The sequence below is a fragment of the Leuciscus leuciscus genome, assembly GCF_965113295.1.
Source record: "Leuciscus leuciscus genome assembly, chromosome: 15".
In the NCBI taxonomy this organism is placed as follows: Eukaryota; Metazoa; Chordata; class Actinopteri; order Cypriniformes; family Leuciscidae; genus Leuciscus; species Leuciscus leuciscus.
The window spans coordinates 36,765,636-36,780,737 of NC_138739.1; the positions used below are offsets into that span (position 1 = coordinate 36,765,636).

At 45.9% G+C, this 15,102-nt stretch overlaps 1 protein-coding gene and 1 long non-coding RNA gene across 7 annotated transcripts in view; one reads left to right on the plus strand and one right to left on the minus strand.

Annotated features, from left to right (window-relative positions):
• Positions 1 to 15,102, plus strand: part of LOC309475245 — a 271,995-nt gene that overhangs the window by 105,345 nt on the left and 151,548 nt on the right. The gene's annotated exons all lie outside the window — the stretch shown is intronic.
• LOC309475210 (uncharacterized protein) overlaps positions 1 to 15,102 on the minus strand; it is a 118,761-nt gene that overhangs the window by 65,650 nt on the left and 38,009 nt on the right. The window lies entirely within an intron of this gene.

Consider the following 15,102-nt stretch of genomic DNA (forward strand, 5'->3'; position numbering starts at 1 on the left):
GAGTCTGGCAGATTGGGTCGATTAGCCAAAATGTTGAATGTTTACAACTCTCATGCCCCTCCCCACTACCAGCGAGCACCCTCCCATCGAGGTCGTGCTCGTCAGTGCGTCACTGTGCGTGTGTACCTGATTTTCTGTGAACGCGTCCGTCTCTTCAGCATCTATCAACACCATGGACTCGGAGGTAGGCTGCCCTGGCTAATCTATCCATAGATAACCGAGGAATTGGAAGCTTGTTAGTAGATTTTCTCTCCGCCATCACGCTTCATGCAATCTCCAGGCGAACTTCAGGCGTGGCGTGTGCATGTGATATTAACGTGCGCGAGTGAGGGGGGATCTGTGGCGTGTGCACGACCTGTGATTGACAGTCAGATCTCACACCCCCCTGCGCTGATTGGACCTGATGAAGCGGGAGCGCTGGATTTTTGCAAAACAAATAACACGCTCCAGGTGGAGTTAGAAGCTCGGGTTTTTTTCTAAAACCACCTTATTTATGTTGTTCTGTCGGATTATAGTGTCGATTACACTGAATGTGATCAAAAAAATGTTGCCGACGGCAGCTTTAACACAATATTTGACCTCATTTATCTCTACTTCTGTTACTCGCTGAACCTGTTTGCCTTAAAATTTACATGGCTGTACTTCTTGTTCACGCTTATTGAATTCTGTAGAGCTGAAGGTAAAGACTGAAATGGTGTGCTCACACAACATCCAGAAACTTTCTCATATCCCCCCCCAACATATTAACAGACGACAATTCCCAACATTGTCTATGCTGATGTCGGTTACTTAAAGTGGCTAAAATGTTAATACATTTTTTTTACAAGTGCTAGCAACCTGTTTGAAATATTGATGTTTGCCTTAAAACCTCAAACACCATAAAGAACGCAAAGGCCCATAGCAAAACTTAAAACGAGAGTAATGGATTAAATAATGACATTTGGAGTGATCACATCACCAAACTCTTCAACTGTACATGACAAAAACTCAGAAACAAGCCATTCTTTTTTTTTTTTTTTACTGGTGCCATTACAATGTCAGAAATTTCACGACAAAGTAATTAGACATGCCAATAGCTACAGCCCTCCGGGATTCTGTGTGCTACCAAAAAGGGCAGTGGGCGAAATAAACACCATTTCTGTGAGGCAGACCCTACTACATTCCAGTTATGTAGAAGTTTTTCAGAAAGAGGAACAGGCTTGTTTTTATTTATTTATTATTCTGTCCAAAAGTAAGTTTTCTCAGCTCCTCGTTAAACTGTTGTATGGTTATGACAGGGTGACACAGAGTCTCGACTAAGGTCACATACGTAACCGAGACGTTCCCTCTCAAGGGAGCTCGCATTGCGGTTCCTTCCACACCGGGTGAGGCACCGGTGCTTCATATATCCAGCTCTGGGGAGTTGGATGTAGAAAGCATCAAAGCAGAGGGTGATGACTTGCCATCTCACTCTCCTGCTTATGAGGAACTGGTGGAGGTTGTGTCTCGCACTGTTGCCAAACTAAACATTGACTGGCAGAGAAGCAGGACGTTCGTCCCAAATCCAAACTGGACGAAAGTTTTCTGCCCTCACGAGCGCAACCTCTGCGTCGGGGCCTGCCATTCTTTCCCACACCGAGGTGTCGAGATCGTGGAAGAAACCGGTCTCCACGAGGCTGACTCCAGCTCCTTTTTACCAGCTCCTTATTCGACTGGAAATCACCAAAGTGGAAAATCCTGCTCAAAGATCTGCCTGGTAAATGTGTACCTAAAAGGTGAATCTCAGAACAAACAAAGGGTTTATGCAATCAAGGATGATCAGAGTAATCTATCATCAGATGATGTTTTCAAAACTCGTATTTTAGGAAATGGGCGCCATAGCTACATGAGTCCATGTCCAAACAGTATGCATGTGAAGGACTGTTTCAACTGTCATGATGAGCCACAGAGATCCTCCACCATAAACCTTGAAGATTAGAAAGTGACTTCCATCAGGATGAGTCAAACAGCTGAGTTGATACCGCTCAGAATTGACACTTCCGAATGACTTGCACATGGGAATGGTGTTGAAGACAAGTTCAGGTCACTAGTTAGTTTGAGCCCTCCGAACGCTCTCAGAGCGGTTCCTTGTATATGTGAACAAACCAAGTGATCTCAGACCCCCCTAAAAGGTCCCAAAAATCTGTGCTGCTTGAGCTCTTAAAGTGACAGTAATCTAATATTATAAACAGGCTGCTGCTATTTATTAACTGCCATGGCTCCGCCCTGGAGGCTTCCTGCTCTGGGTAAACCATGCCCTCGTCAGCCTCCAGGGCGCCCACCTTCCGACCCGTTCATGTAATACGGCGCGAGGCCACGCCTTGTGAGGGGGGGAGGTTCTGTCAAGTTTAGTATTTGTGTTCATGTTATGTTTGCCTATGACACCCAGTTTGCCCATGTGTTTTATTGATGTAATCCCTGTCACCTGTTGTCTTGTTAATTGGTCATTATGAGTTCATTTTTCCCAGCTGTGTCTTGTTTCCCTGATTTGTTCTGTGTATTTAAGCAGTGTTTCAGTCTGTTCCTGGTCTGTGGATGTTGTGTTTATGGTGGTTTCTTCTATCCATGTTTCTTTGTTCCTGTTGAGTTTTTTTTTTTTTTTTTTTTTTTTAGTTTGGTGAAGAAACTGCTGCGGTTAGATCCTGCATCCTCTTTGCTTGAACCAACCCGTGACAATGTGGTGTTCTCTTACGAGAGGTCTCTCGTACTGCGTAAGTATCTTACGCTCGGGGAAAATCCCTTTTCCGCGAGATATTGAAGCCAAAAAATTTTCCTTAATTTTGTATTAATGTAAAACGCGTTGCAGCAGCATACAGACATAGGCAAGACGGCTCGTGTGCCTATTGGCTGTTCTGCGGCAACTGCAGCAGCCTATCGAGCGAGGCCTAGCGTGACGTCAGACCCAATGAGCTGCGTCATGTCCCGCCGAAACGGGCGTGGCTTAGGCCAATAAATACAGCTCACAGGCAGCTGATATCTGATTTTTCATCTCTTCAGCGAAGCACACGCATCGCTGGATCCGGAGAGAAGCCGCGCCGTCTGAGGAAGCACTTGCAGCGGGACGAGTCGTCACAGAAGTCGCTGGCCGCGCTGCCTTCAATCGCCTTCCTGCTGCGCTATCCGGCGCCTATATCCTTTACACTCTCTGTTGTGTGTGTGTTCGCCGCCGCGACACACACTGTCTAAAAGAGCTTGCGTCTTTTTAAAGATGCCTTCCTGCGGCTCGTGCAGAGCCACACTCAGCGACGGGGACCGCCACGTTGTCTGCGTTTCCTGCCTGGGTGAGGATCATGCAGCTCTCGCGCTCGCTGACGGCGGCTGCCATCACTGCGAGCTACTACCTATGGCGACTCTGAGGACTCGCCTGGCATATTTCACTGAGACTGCACCTCCGCCCGCTGTAGTGCCGCGCCGTAAAAAGCGCCGTGCTCAGCGGGTCCCGGAACCTTCCCCCACCCGTCAAAGCTCGCCGGTTCGCCCGCCAGCTTCACCGGCTTCGTCAGTGTCTCTTCCTGACGGACAGCGGCCGCCGTCTGCCGCCGCTTCCGTCGATGACGCTGATGAAAAAGCCGCATTGGGGGAGGATGATTCCTGCTCTCTCCTGGCATGGGGCAGTGAGGATTGGGCGAGTTCTGTAGATTTCGCGCCTTCAGTCCGCGCATCGTCAGGCAAAAGAGCTAGCATCGAGTCAGAGCTGATGCGCATACTCGCACAGGCCGCAGCGAGCCTCGGCCTCGAGTGGTCTACGCCTGAACAGCCTGCTCACAACCGGCTGGATGGATATTTTCTTCCCGGGGAGCGCGCTTCGCCTGCGTCCAGACCAGCGCCTTTTCTTCCTGAGTTACACGAAGAAGTCGTTAAGTCTTGGAACTCCCCCTTCTCAGCTAGAATGCGCTCTTCTGTTTCGCTAGCATTCTCCGCTGTTGACGATGCTAAAAACAGAGGTTACCATTCGCTGCCGCCGGTCGAAGAAGTGATAGCAGCCCACCTTTGCCCGCCCGCCCTCCGCTGGACGGCGCGCTAAGCTGGCTCTGCCTTCAAAAGCTTGCCGCATGACGTCAACCCTGCTCGGTCGCGCTTTCTCCGGCGCTGGGCAGGCTGCGTCAGCGCTGCATACTATGACCACACTGCAAATTTTCCAGGCCGATCTCCTCCGAAAGCTGGACGAGAAAGGACCAGATGCAATTTGCGTGCCAGACTTGAGAAGTGCTACGGACCTCGTTCTCCGCGCTACTAAGTCTGCTGCACAGGCCATAGGACGGAGCATGGCCTCTCTCACTGTGACTCTCACTACGCTCCGCTTTCTCCCGCTGGCCTCTTCTGAACTTCCGTCAAAGATTTCGCAGAAAGATTCGCCGAGGTACAGAAAGCGTCACAGGCTATGTAGCACTTCCTGCCGAAGCGCTCCAGTTCTGCAGCAGGCCGTGCGAAACCGTCTGCTCAGAGCTCACAGCCTCAGCCTCCGCCCACCGCCGCCACTTCGCAGCGCCGACAGGCCCGAAGCGCGAGACCGCGCTCTCGCTCATCTGGCCGCCGCCCCACCCTGCGTGGGCCGCGGCCCAGGATTGCGGTAAAGCCCGAGGCCCCGAAGTCGTCCTAGCACGCCTAGGGAAACGGTGTCCAAGTCCCGCTGCGGCCGGACTTCCACCAAAACTCATCGCTCGTTCAGTTCCAAGAAATGTGTCTGTTCCAGTGTATTTTGCAGTCAACAAGCCGGTTCCACTGCCCGCTTGCCTGCACACAAATGCCGTTTTTACGGCTACCCAGATATATCCCATAAAGAGTGTATTTTCTGGTGTCCCGGCCACGGCCGATGGTGTTATGAGTGTAGACAAAATGCCCACTGCCCAGTGCCCATTCCTACACACAAGCACAGCCCGTCACACAGGGCTCGCGCACATAAAATCGACCCAGTTCGATTGCGCATTAAACGTAGCAGATGTGCCCACTGCCCACAATCACTACGTCCTGCATGTCTCGAGGTTTCTGTAAACCAGCGTGCATTCGCTCTGCTCAGGCGGACAATGCTCTCGTGTGGTAAATGTGAATGTCATAAGCTCGATGCTTGTGTTACAGCACACCGAAGCCCCTCTGTCGCTGAGCGACCAGAGCGCGCTTCGCATTCAACCCCTAGCCATTCATGCAGATGCATGGGCGAGGCTACCCGGGATTTCGAAGTGGGTGCTAGACATTATAAAAAGAGGCTATTCGCTACAGTTTCGCCGGCGCCCTCATCGCTATGCGACGCGCGTCGAGACCACGGTAAAAACAGAAGTAGCACACCTACTTTGAGCCGAAATTTTGAAACTATTGAGCAAAGGGGCCATAGAGCCGTTATCTCTAGCTCAGAGCGAAGGAGGGCTATACAGCAGATACTTCCTGGTACCGAAAAAAGACGGGGGTCTCAGACCCATACTAGATCTAAGGCAACTGAACAGAGTGCTTGCAAAGCGACAGTTCAGAATGCTCATGACCAGAAAAATCCTCGCGCAGATTCGCCGAGGAGATTGGTTTGTGTCAATAGATCTGAAAGACGCGTATTTTCAAATACAGATAGCGTCAAGTCACAGGCGATATTTGAGATTCGCCTTCGAGGGCCAGGCATATCAGTACACAGTCCTACCGTTCGGCTTGTCCCTAGCACCCCGTACATTTACGATGTGCATGGACGCAGTGCTCGCACCCCTCAGGCTACAGGGCATGCGAGTATTGAACTACTTGGACGATTGGCTGATTCTAGCTCAATCTCACTCGATGCTCATAGAGCACAGGACCATTTTACTTTTACTCGATCCGCTGCGGCGCATCTGTCCCGCTCAAGAAATTTCAGAGGATGCTAGGTCTCATGGCCTGAGCATCATCAGTTCTTCAGCTTGGCTTGCTTCGCATGCGCCCGCTACAGTTCTGGCTGAAAGCGTGAGTGCCGCGCCGAGCGTGGGCTTCCGGTCTGCTTCGTCTCAAGGTCAATCAGAAATGCATCGCAGCTCTGAAACCTTGGAAAGCAAACGACTGGTACCAATCAGGTGTAAGCCTGGGGACTTCCTCGAGTGTGAAGGTGGTGTCTACGGACGCATCCACCTCGGGATGGGGAGCGCTGCTCGAGGGCAGACCGTTCTTCGGCCAATGGTCGGAACGGGAGAAGCTTCTACACATAAACTGCCTCGAAATGCTGGCAGTAGACAACGCGCTGACGCGTTTTTGTCCCCAAATACGAGGACACCACGTCCTGGTCCGTTCGGACAACATGTCAGTGGTGTCCTACATAAATCGCCAGGGTGGCCTCAGGTCCCGAAACCTGCACAGGCTGACAGAACGCCTCCTGGTGTGGGCTCAGCGCAACCTGCTCTCGCTGAGAGCAGCGCATGTGCCAGGGCTCCTAAACGTAGGACCGGACAGACTGTCCAGGAACAATGTTCCGACAGGCGAGTGGTCTCTACACCCACAGACAGTCCAGCTGCTGTGGAAGAAATTCGGCAGAGCGGAAGTAGACCTGTTTGCGTCTCAAGAAAACGCTCACTGTCTGGAATTTTTCTCCAAGAGCAGGGACGCGCTGGCTCATGTATGGCCCCGCCGCCCGCTCTATGCCTTTCCTCCCGTCTCTCTCCTGCCTCAGGTGATAGAGCGGATCAGGGAAGAAGGATGCTCAGTGCTACTCGTAGCGCCGTTCTGGAAAAACCAACCCTGGTTCCCAGTTCTGATGCAGCTAGCGAGCACTGCCCCATGGCCAGTGCCAGTGAGGAGGGACCTCCTCTCTCAGGCCAAGGGCTCGATTTGGCATCCGCGCCCAGAGCTGTGGTCCCTTCATGTTTGGGCCATCAACGGGTACCCGCTGACCTCCCAAGCGGAGTGTTAAACACGATCACGCAGGCTAGAGCTCCGTCTACGCGACGTCTCTATTCCTCAAAATGGTCAGTGTTCTCCAGCTGGTGCACAGCTCGTGGCGTGTCGCCCCCAGACTGTGGGGTGACGGAGGTTATCTCCTTCCTACAAGAGCTGTTGGACAAGGGCAGGTCCCCTTCCACGCTCAAAGTTTATGTGGCGGCCATAGCAGCGTTCTCAAAAACAACGCTTGGTCAGTCAATAGGAAGGAACGATTTAGTCATCCGCTTCCTTAGAGGAGCTAAGAGACTGAATCCTCCCAGACCTCCCTCAGTCCCCGTATGGGACCTTTCTGTGGTACTGGAGGCCATGAAAGGTGACCCATTCGAGCCTTTACAGACGATTGATCTTAAACACCTGTCTTTCAAGACAGTGTTTCTTCTGGCTCTCGCTTCGGTGAAGCGCATAGGGGACTTACACGCGCTCTCAGTAAGCGCGACGTGCATGGAGTTTGGGCCTAATGACTCAAGAGTTATACTCAAACCTAAGCACGGTTATGTTCCAAAATCCCTCAACACACCGTTTAGGGCGCAGGTCATTTCCCTGTCATCCCTACCGGTCTCTGACTAGGAAGGAGACGCGAGCTTCCTTTGTCCAGTCAGGGCATTAAGAGCTTATGTGTCTCGCTCATCTGTCTTCAGACAGACGGAGTAGCTCTTCGTTTCATTCAGCGGACGTTCCAAGGGACTAGCCACGTCGAAACAGAGCCTATCCAGATGGATAGTTGAGGCCATCGCGCTGGCGTACACTTCCAAGGGTATGCAGTGCCCGTTGGGTGTCAGAGCGCACTCCACAAGAAGCATGGCTTCGTCGTGGGCCTGGTCAAGTGCCTTGGACTTATATCATATAACAAGGACTTATAACAAGTAACAAGTTCAACATTATAATATTTTAATGATATAGGTAAAAATATAATAAATATGTAATATAGTTATCATATTTAGCAAAATACTACTCTCTACAGCAATTATTTTAAAGTCCAACTAACGTGCTATGGTCATTAATGGGCTTTCCAGAGGTAAAAGTAACTTTACGTGACATATTGTTCTCCAGCTGTTATTATAGACCTCTTTCCGCAGTTGAAAAACACAGATCGATCGATTTTATTTAATTTCGGTAAGTTGAACTGTATCTTTCAAATTACCTATTGATCATTCGTGTTTATTTAGCCTACTATTAACTAGTAGTAAAGAGTAACAGATGATCGGTTCAAGTGCCGCTTGAACTCTGTCAGCGATCTGTCAAGCGCCAAAACTGTGTTTATTGTTTGAATTTCGTAATTAAATTGACAGAATCTGAGAGCTGAGAATTTGTTTCATAGCAATAGTAACCTTCTCTGTCTTGTCTGTCGGTGTCAGTGTCCTCTTTGCTTCGCGATTTTTCTCTGCGTGAGAAAATGGATGTGTGGCGTGGTGAGAGCATTTAAAAAGTGACGATTGCGTGAGTCTCACGGTGAATTCGTGAGAGTTGGCAGCTCTGCAGATTCAGTTTGTAAGACTGTAGGCTGTTTTTTGGCGGGTGTGTTTGTGCTGCCGCGGTCTTGCCGTGTTGTTTGTGTATCTCTATGCCAAACGCGCGGGGGAAGAGCTGAGCCCGTTCGGAGCTACGGGAGCCCAGAGGGGAGCGTCGGCGAATGTTAAAGAGAAAACCGATTTTCATTTAAAAAAATCGACGTAAACTACACATTCGAATTAATCGATAAAATCTATTTATCGCCCAGCCCTACTGTGTCTGCTGAGCACTGCTTGATGAGCACTGCTCGCTGATCGACCGCAAAATGCTTATGGGCAAATAAATAAGACCCACAATTTTCCATCAGCTCAGGCCGTACTCCGCCCTGTCTGTATGATGTCATTTGCGTCTAAGGGACGCTGCTATATGTGGAAGAGCGCGGATCCGCCCCTCCCTCTTCCCGGACTCCCTGTGAGTTCCCCTGGTGATTTTGCACTATATGAACCCCGGGCTTTCGCCCTTGGGTCTTTGGTGTCAGATCCCAGCACGCACGGCGTTTTACATTGGGTCCCCTAGCGTAAGATACTTATGCAGTACGAGAGACCTCTCGTAAGAGAACGTCCTCGGTTACTAACGTAACCTCGGTTCTCTCTAGATGAGGGAGCGAGTACTGCGTATCTTGCCGTGCATGCACACGCTCTGGTTAGCTTCGGCGATGAAAAACCAGATATCAGCTGCCTGCGAGCTGTATTTATAGGCCTAAGCCACACCCGTTTCGGCGGGACGTGACGCAGTGGGCGCGAAGCACCCTCATTGGGTCTGACGTCACGCTAGGCCTCGCTCGATAGGCTGCTGCAGTTGCCGCAGAACAGCCAATAAGCACACGAGCCGTCTTGCCTATGTCTGTATGCTGCCGCAACGTGTTTTACATTAATACAAAATTAAGGATAATTTTTTGGCTTCAATATCTCGCGGTTTCCCCGAGCGTAAGATACTTACGCAGTACTCGTTCCCTCTTCTAGAGAGAACCGAGGTTACGTTAGTAACCGAGTACGTTTTATTTTTACATTTGTTTATTTAATAGGCCTACACCTACTGTGGCTGAAAAATAAAGCACTGTTTATTCAATTTGTATATTATGTTTTGTATTTGTAATGTGTATCTTTGTTCTTATTTTTAATAACAAAGATAAAAGAATGAAATTATATTTTATAATGATATTATTTTGTTACCTTGTAAGGCTACATTTTTAAAATGGGGAAATTAGTTTGCCTCTACTGCTGTCACTTGGAAAATGAAAAAAAAAAAAAAAAAAATTTAAAAACATATAAAGAATGGTGATAAAATCAGGATTTTCCTTAAAGAAATTGTGATATGATATTTTTGCCATATCGCCCACCCCTAAAAGAGGCTATAACAGAACAGTGCTACTGTAAGGTGGGTGCCAGTAAGTCTGGGCTACCCAGCGAGAAAGCAAAAGGCTCTCCTGAGAATTAACATTTAAACTCTCTCTTGCATAGTAACAGCAACATCCAAGATGCAACACACAGTGCAGCTCTCACCTTACTTTTACATTCTCATCATCTCCCCCTGCTCCCCCTCTTCTCCTCCTCATCTAAAATTCACTGAAAACCTATGCAATGTTAAATGTGTACAATAAGTAATTATACATATGTTTGGTATCATTTGAAATGTCTCAGTGCGACTGGTACAAAGGTCTCCTTCCAAAAGTAGTAAAACAAAAGATAACTAGATATAACTTGCACACAGCGGAGGGTGCGTCTTCCAGGCAAATGGCCTCCTGCTCTCAAAAGGTGTAAACTCTGAATGCAAATTCCCCTTGTTAGCAAATGTTTCCATGTAAAAGAAGTTTCTGTCTTGGCCTGGGTATATAATGAATTGCAACAAGAGGCTCGGGGCGACTTGTAACTCAAATTAGCCCGTGATGCTGAGTGTATGCAAAACACTTCGCATCATGTATTTCATAACGTCAGGTTCGCATCTTCTCTCTTTATTTCAGAGCACTTGATGTTTTGTTTTTATTATCTTTGAACTGATTATGAAATTGGCATGATACATTTACCTGACATAATACATTGTTACATTTGATTTATTCCGACTGACTCTGAAATTGTTTTCCCAAGTAGATTAAACAGATTTGTATGTTACCGCAAGTTTTGAGTCAGATTAGTGACGACTAATATTTGGTTTGCAAAGACAAGAAGTGAATTTCCGTTTAGGGCAGTAAACATGCCACTTGACCAACCTAAATCTGGGTGTCTTACCTCTGTTTTAATTTAATGTTACTTTAGATAAGTGTTCGTGGGAAACCACGGCATGGCCAATCCAAAGCCATTATAAGAGAAGTAAAGTTGGTTGACTTATCTGTAGTAGTGGCCATACCTCTACTGAAGTAAACGTTATGTTAAATTCAAGTGTATGCAATTCCATTGGGGCTATACCAAAGTATATTTGATAGTGACTTGAAGCTTGAATGCGACCAATCTCATAGCAATTACCTCTGTTTGGTGATGAAAACTGATGAGCCTGTGAACGCGAGACCCGCGTTAAGCGTGAGGACCTCTGAGCGACATAGCTTCCTAATATGAACGGGTAAAATATAAGAAAAGAGTTGAAAAGAATAATCAAATGTGCCGCTAAACTATTATATGATTGACCAATAACCAATTGACAATCTAACCTAAATTTGCGGTTGTTATAAAATGGAGTCAGATAAAAGCTTAAATGGAATTAAATTTCTTTGCCGCGGTAACACGCAGAGACCTTCACCCGTTCTATCGGATACCGGCTTTGGACCGATCCAGATGGGCTTACACTACAGTGCCTGACAAAATGCATCAAAGTGGGTGAAATTAAGCATTCCTGTCCCTTCTATGATGACCAGGATGAAATGTTGGGTGCAAGCACTTGTGCTTGTCGGAGTTCTTTTGAGGTTTTGGTGTGAACAAAAAAGGGTCTGAGATCACTTCAATGCTGAAGACAGGGCCGGCGCGTCCATATAGGCGAACTAGGCAATTGCCTAGAGCGGCACTTTTGTAAGGGCGGCAAAATGTGTGCCAATCGGGAATGAACAATTCACAAAATAGGCTATATGATTTGCTGAGCTGCCGCTGCGCCGCCCTGCGCCGCCCCGCGCCGCCCCGCCCCCTGCTCTCACGAGTCATGACTCATGACTGAGTGATGGGAAGTTCGGATAATTTTACTGACTCTCTTGTTCGATCTCGTTCATAAAAATGAACGAATCTTTATTTGAGTCATTTCGTTAATTTAAGTGGCTTTAAATGTTACACAGCCAAAATCCCCGATCACATCCACCTACGCATAGTATACCGGTATGTATATATTTGCTTCCTCTTGGCCTAAAGTGTTCCTGCAACGGGAGTGTTCTCTGGCTAGAGCGCAGAACAGCGGAGTTTGTATGGACAGAAGTGCATGCCTGAGCTTGTGTTTTGGGTTAAGCTGCGTTGCTTTGACATTGTGGAAAATATAACAATAGAAACAAAATATAGGCAATTAGCATTTTTACCCATTATTATCAATCTAAATTAATCTCGATTTTAATTTAACTTAATTTCGTTTTTCTTTATGTAAATTTCGTTTTTCTTTATGTAAATTTCGTTTTACTTTATTTAAATTTCGTTTTTTCTTTATTTAAATTTTAAATTTTGTTTTTTCTTTATTTAAATGTTTTTTTTCTTTATTTAAATTTCGTTTTTTCTTTATTTAAATTTTACATTTAGTTTTTTTCTTTATTGAAATTTTGTTTTTCTTCATTTAAATCTACCCTTTACTGTGTCAGTAATTTGTTAGTCAGAAAAATATAGACTACCTTAAAGTATTGCTTAATTTAACAGACGTGTGTGTGCGTTTTATATTGCTAGTGCAGCGTGGATAGGGGCGTCACCACTTTTGAATAAGAAACAATATCAAGACTATAAAACTCCTCAAAAAACGCGCACACTCTCAAACCTGACTGCACATCACATTTTTGACTTTATTGATTCTGCTTTTATTACGGAGTCCCTTTTATTTTATTGCTCCGGAGTCGCATATCAGTCACAAAATGCGCCACGAGGAAGAAAAAAACATATAGGGCCCTATTTTAACGATCTGAAACGCAAGTGTCAAAGCGCAAAGCGCAAGTAACTTTGTGGGCGGGTCTCGGCGCTGTTGCTATTTTCCCGGCGGGATAAATGACTCTTGCGCCAGGCGCAAATCTAAAATGGGTTGGTCTGAAGTAGCTTCATTATTCATAGGTGTGGTTTGGGCGTAACGTGAAATAAACCAATCAGAGCGTCATCTCACATTCCCTTTAAGAGCAGATGCGCTTTTTCCATAGCGGATTGCTATTGTAACGGCGGATTTGCCAGGCGCGCGCCAGCAGCGGTTCACAGCCAAGGAGAGCAACGCTCTCGTCACGGCCGTAAAAGAGAGAAGTTACATTGAAATGGAGAAACCCACCCAAATTAACTTCGGTTAATTTGGGTAAATGTGTAAGCTAGATGTATGCTTTTATAATAAATTGTTTATCTATCTATCTATCTATCTATCTATCTATCTATCTATCTATCTATCTATCTATCTATCGTAATAATGTATGATTTGCAAAAATGAAAACTGCTGCTTCTGTGTAGATGAGAGAATCAAAGTGCGCGTTGTGCACACGCTACATTGATTATGGCCAAGCATGCGCCCTTAAAATAGCATATGAATAACATGCGCAACGCGCCACTGACTTTAAACTATTTTTTCCTGGTTAGTGGCGCAATTGTTTTCTAAACCTGCAAAATAGCAAGAAGGAACGTTTGCGCCGGAACACGCCTCCTCTTTGCGCTGAACCGCCCCCGGGAGCGCAAGTGTATTTCTTAGTTAACCGACGTGCTTCTGTGGAGGGAAAAGGCCGCTTTGCGCGGGTGCAAAATAGGAATGATACATGCGTCGGTGTACAAAGTCACTTGCGCTGGGTGCAAGATAGGGCCCATATAGCCTAAGTCGCACTGGACTAAGTCGCTTTTTTTTTTTTTTATGTATTTCTCTAAAGCGGCACTAAAAGAATGTTTTAAAACTTTCACAGAGACCTCAAACTGAAAGCACAAAGCCTGTCTTTAAATTTAATTTCGTTTTGTATTAATTGTATCTTAATTTTAATCGATGTTTCATCAACCAATTGTCTGGATTCAATAAATAAGAAGAATATATAAGCTATTAGAAAATAGATAATCAGGACACGGAGGCGCTGGCGAACCTGGAGCTCGTCTCATAAATGAACCGTACTCACCGTGGGCCTATATATTGCCTCACAGACCTGAGACATATAGATAGCTTGAAATGTCTACTTTTAAGCAGAACAATTCAAAACGAAAGAAAACAGACTGCGCTGCTTATGTAATTCGTATGAAATGTGCATTTCTCTCTGGCGCTGCGAAGATCGCGAGTCGTCAACTTCATCTGTCTAGCCGACAATGACATAAAAAATAACTGTTTTATTAGTAAACAATTAAAATGTCTCCTGCTATATTTTACATATTTGCCTGTTCCTTACAAAACACTGACAGTGGGGTTTTTGACGGGGTTTTTTTTTTTTTTTTTGAGCAGCTGCGGACAAATTCTTTCGACACACACACACACACACACACACACAATATTACGTAACACTCTGCGCTTATGTTTTAAAAAGATAATTTAACATATAAATAAAATAAAAAAAATAGCCCACTTAAAGTGTTTATTACAAATAAATGACTAAATGCTAAAAATTAATACATTTTAATGAACAAACATATGCGTTGCATTTACAATTCTGTGAAAACAGGGGGTGCTGCAGCACCCCCAGCACCCCCACTTCCCGCGGCTCTGTTCGGACCAGCCCTAGGGGCGGCACAAATGTTTTTCGCCTAGAGCGGCAGAAGTGCACGCGCCGGCCCTGAAGAGGACCAAAAACGGTTCTCTTTTGAGTCCACTATATTGTGAACCAAAAGGACTGAGGTCACTTTCCGGCTGGTTCCCTTTCTGGTTCACTTTAAGTGAACTGGGTTTGGTTCTTTTAAAATGAACTATATGTGAAAACACCCATAGAGAGTAACCTCTGACCTTTAATAGCAGCAATCTTGTTTTACCCAGTTGATGCTGATAGTCACACGGTTAAAGCAGCTATCTTCAATCAATTCATCATCTTTGCAATCATTTATAGAATCTTTATCTGTAAGTATTAATAAGTTTACAAGAAGCTTGTTTCCATCATATGTTTGGAATTGGTCAACAAGCAAACTGTTAAGATTATTAATGTACAGTCTTTTTAGAAATGTGTTCTTCCCTTTTTCTGTACTTTCCTCTGTTCCACTTGTTTGAAGTGGTGGTGCTAATAAATCCATGCTTCAGTTCAACTTTCTTGTGGAAGGAGTTATCTGTCTGCCTAGTAGAAGAAGGGTAACTCTTTTACGAGGGCAGAATAGTGAAGCTAGCTAATCTAAAACACTGGATAATCTAAAACACTTGTTGATAATCTATGTTAAAACACTTGTTTCTTTCACATGACTGTAGAGATGTAACTTTACCTCAGAGCTTTCAAATGAATAGGGTGATTAACCACAATCAAGAGGAAGTTTAAGGCAGGTTTGCTCTGGCCACACTCTTGTTTTTTTTCAACTCAATTTGTTCAAAACTCAACCATTGACCATTGCTATATATATATTTATCTCTAATTCACTGGCAGAAAAATTGACACTGAGAAGA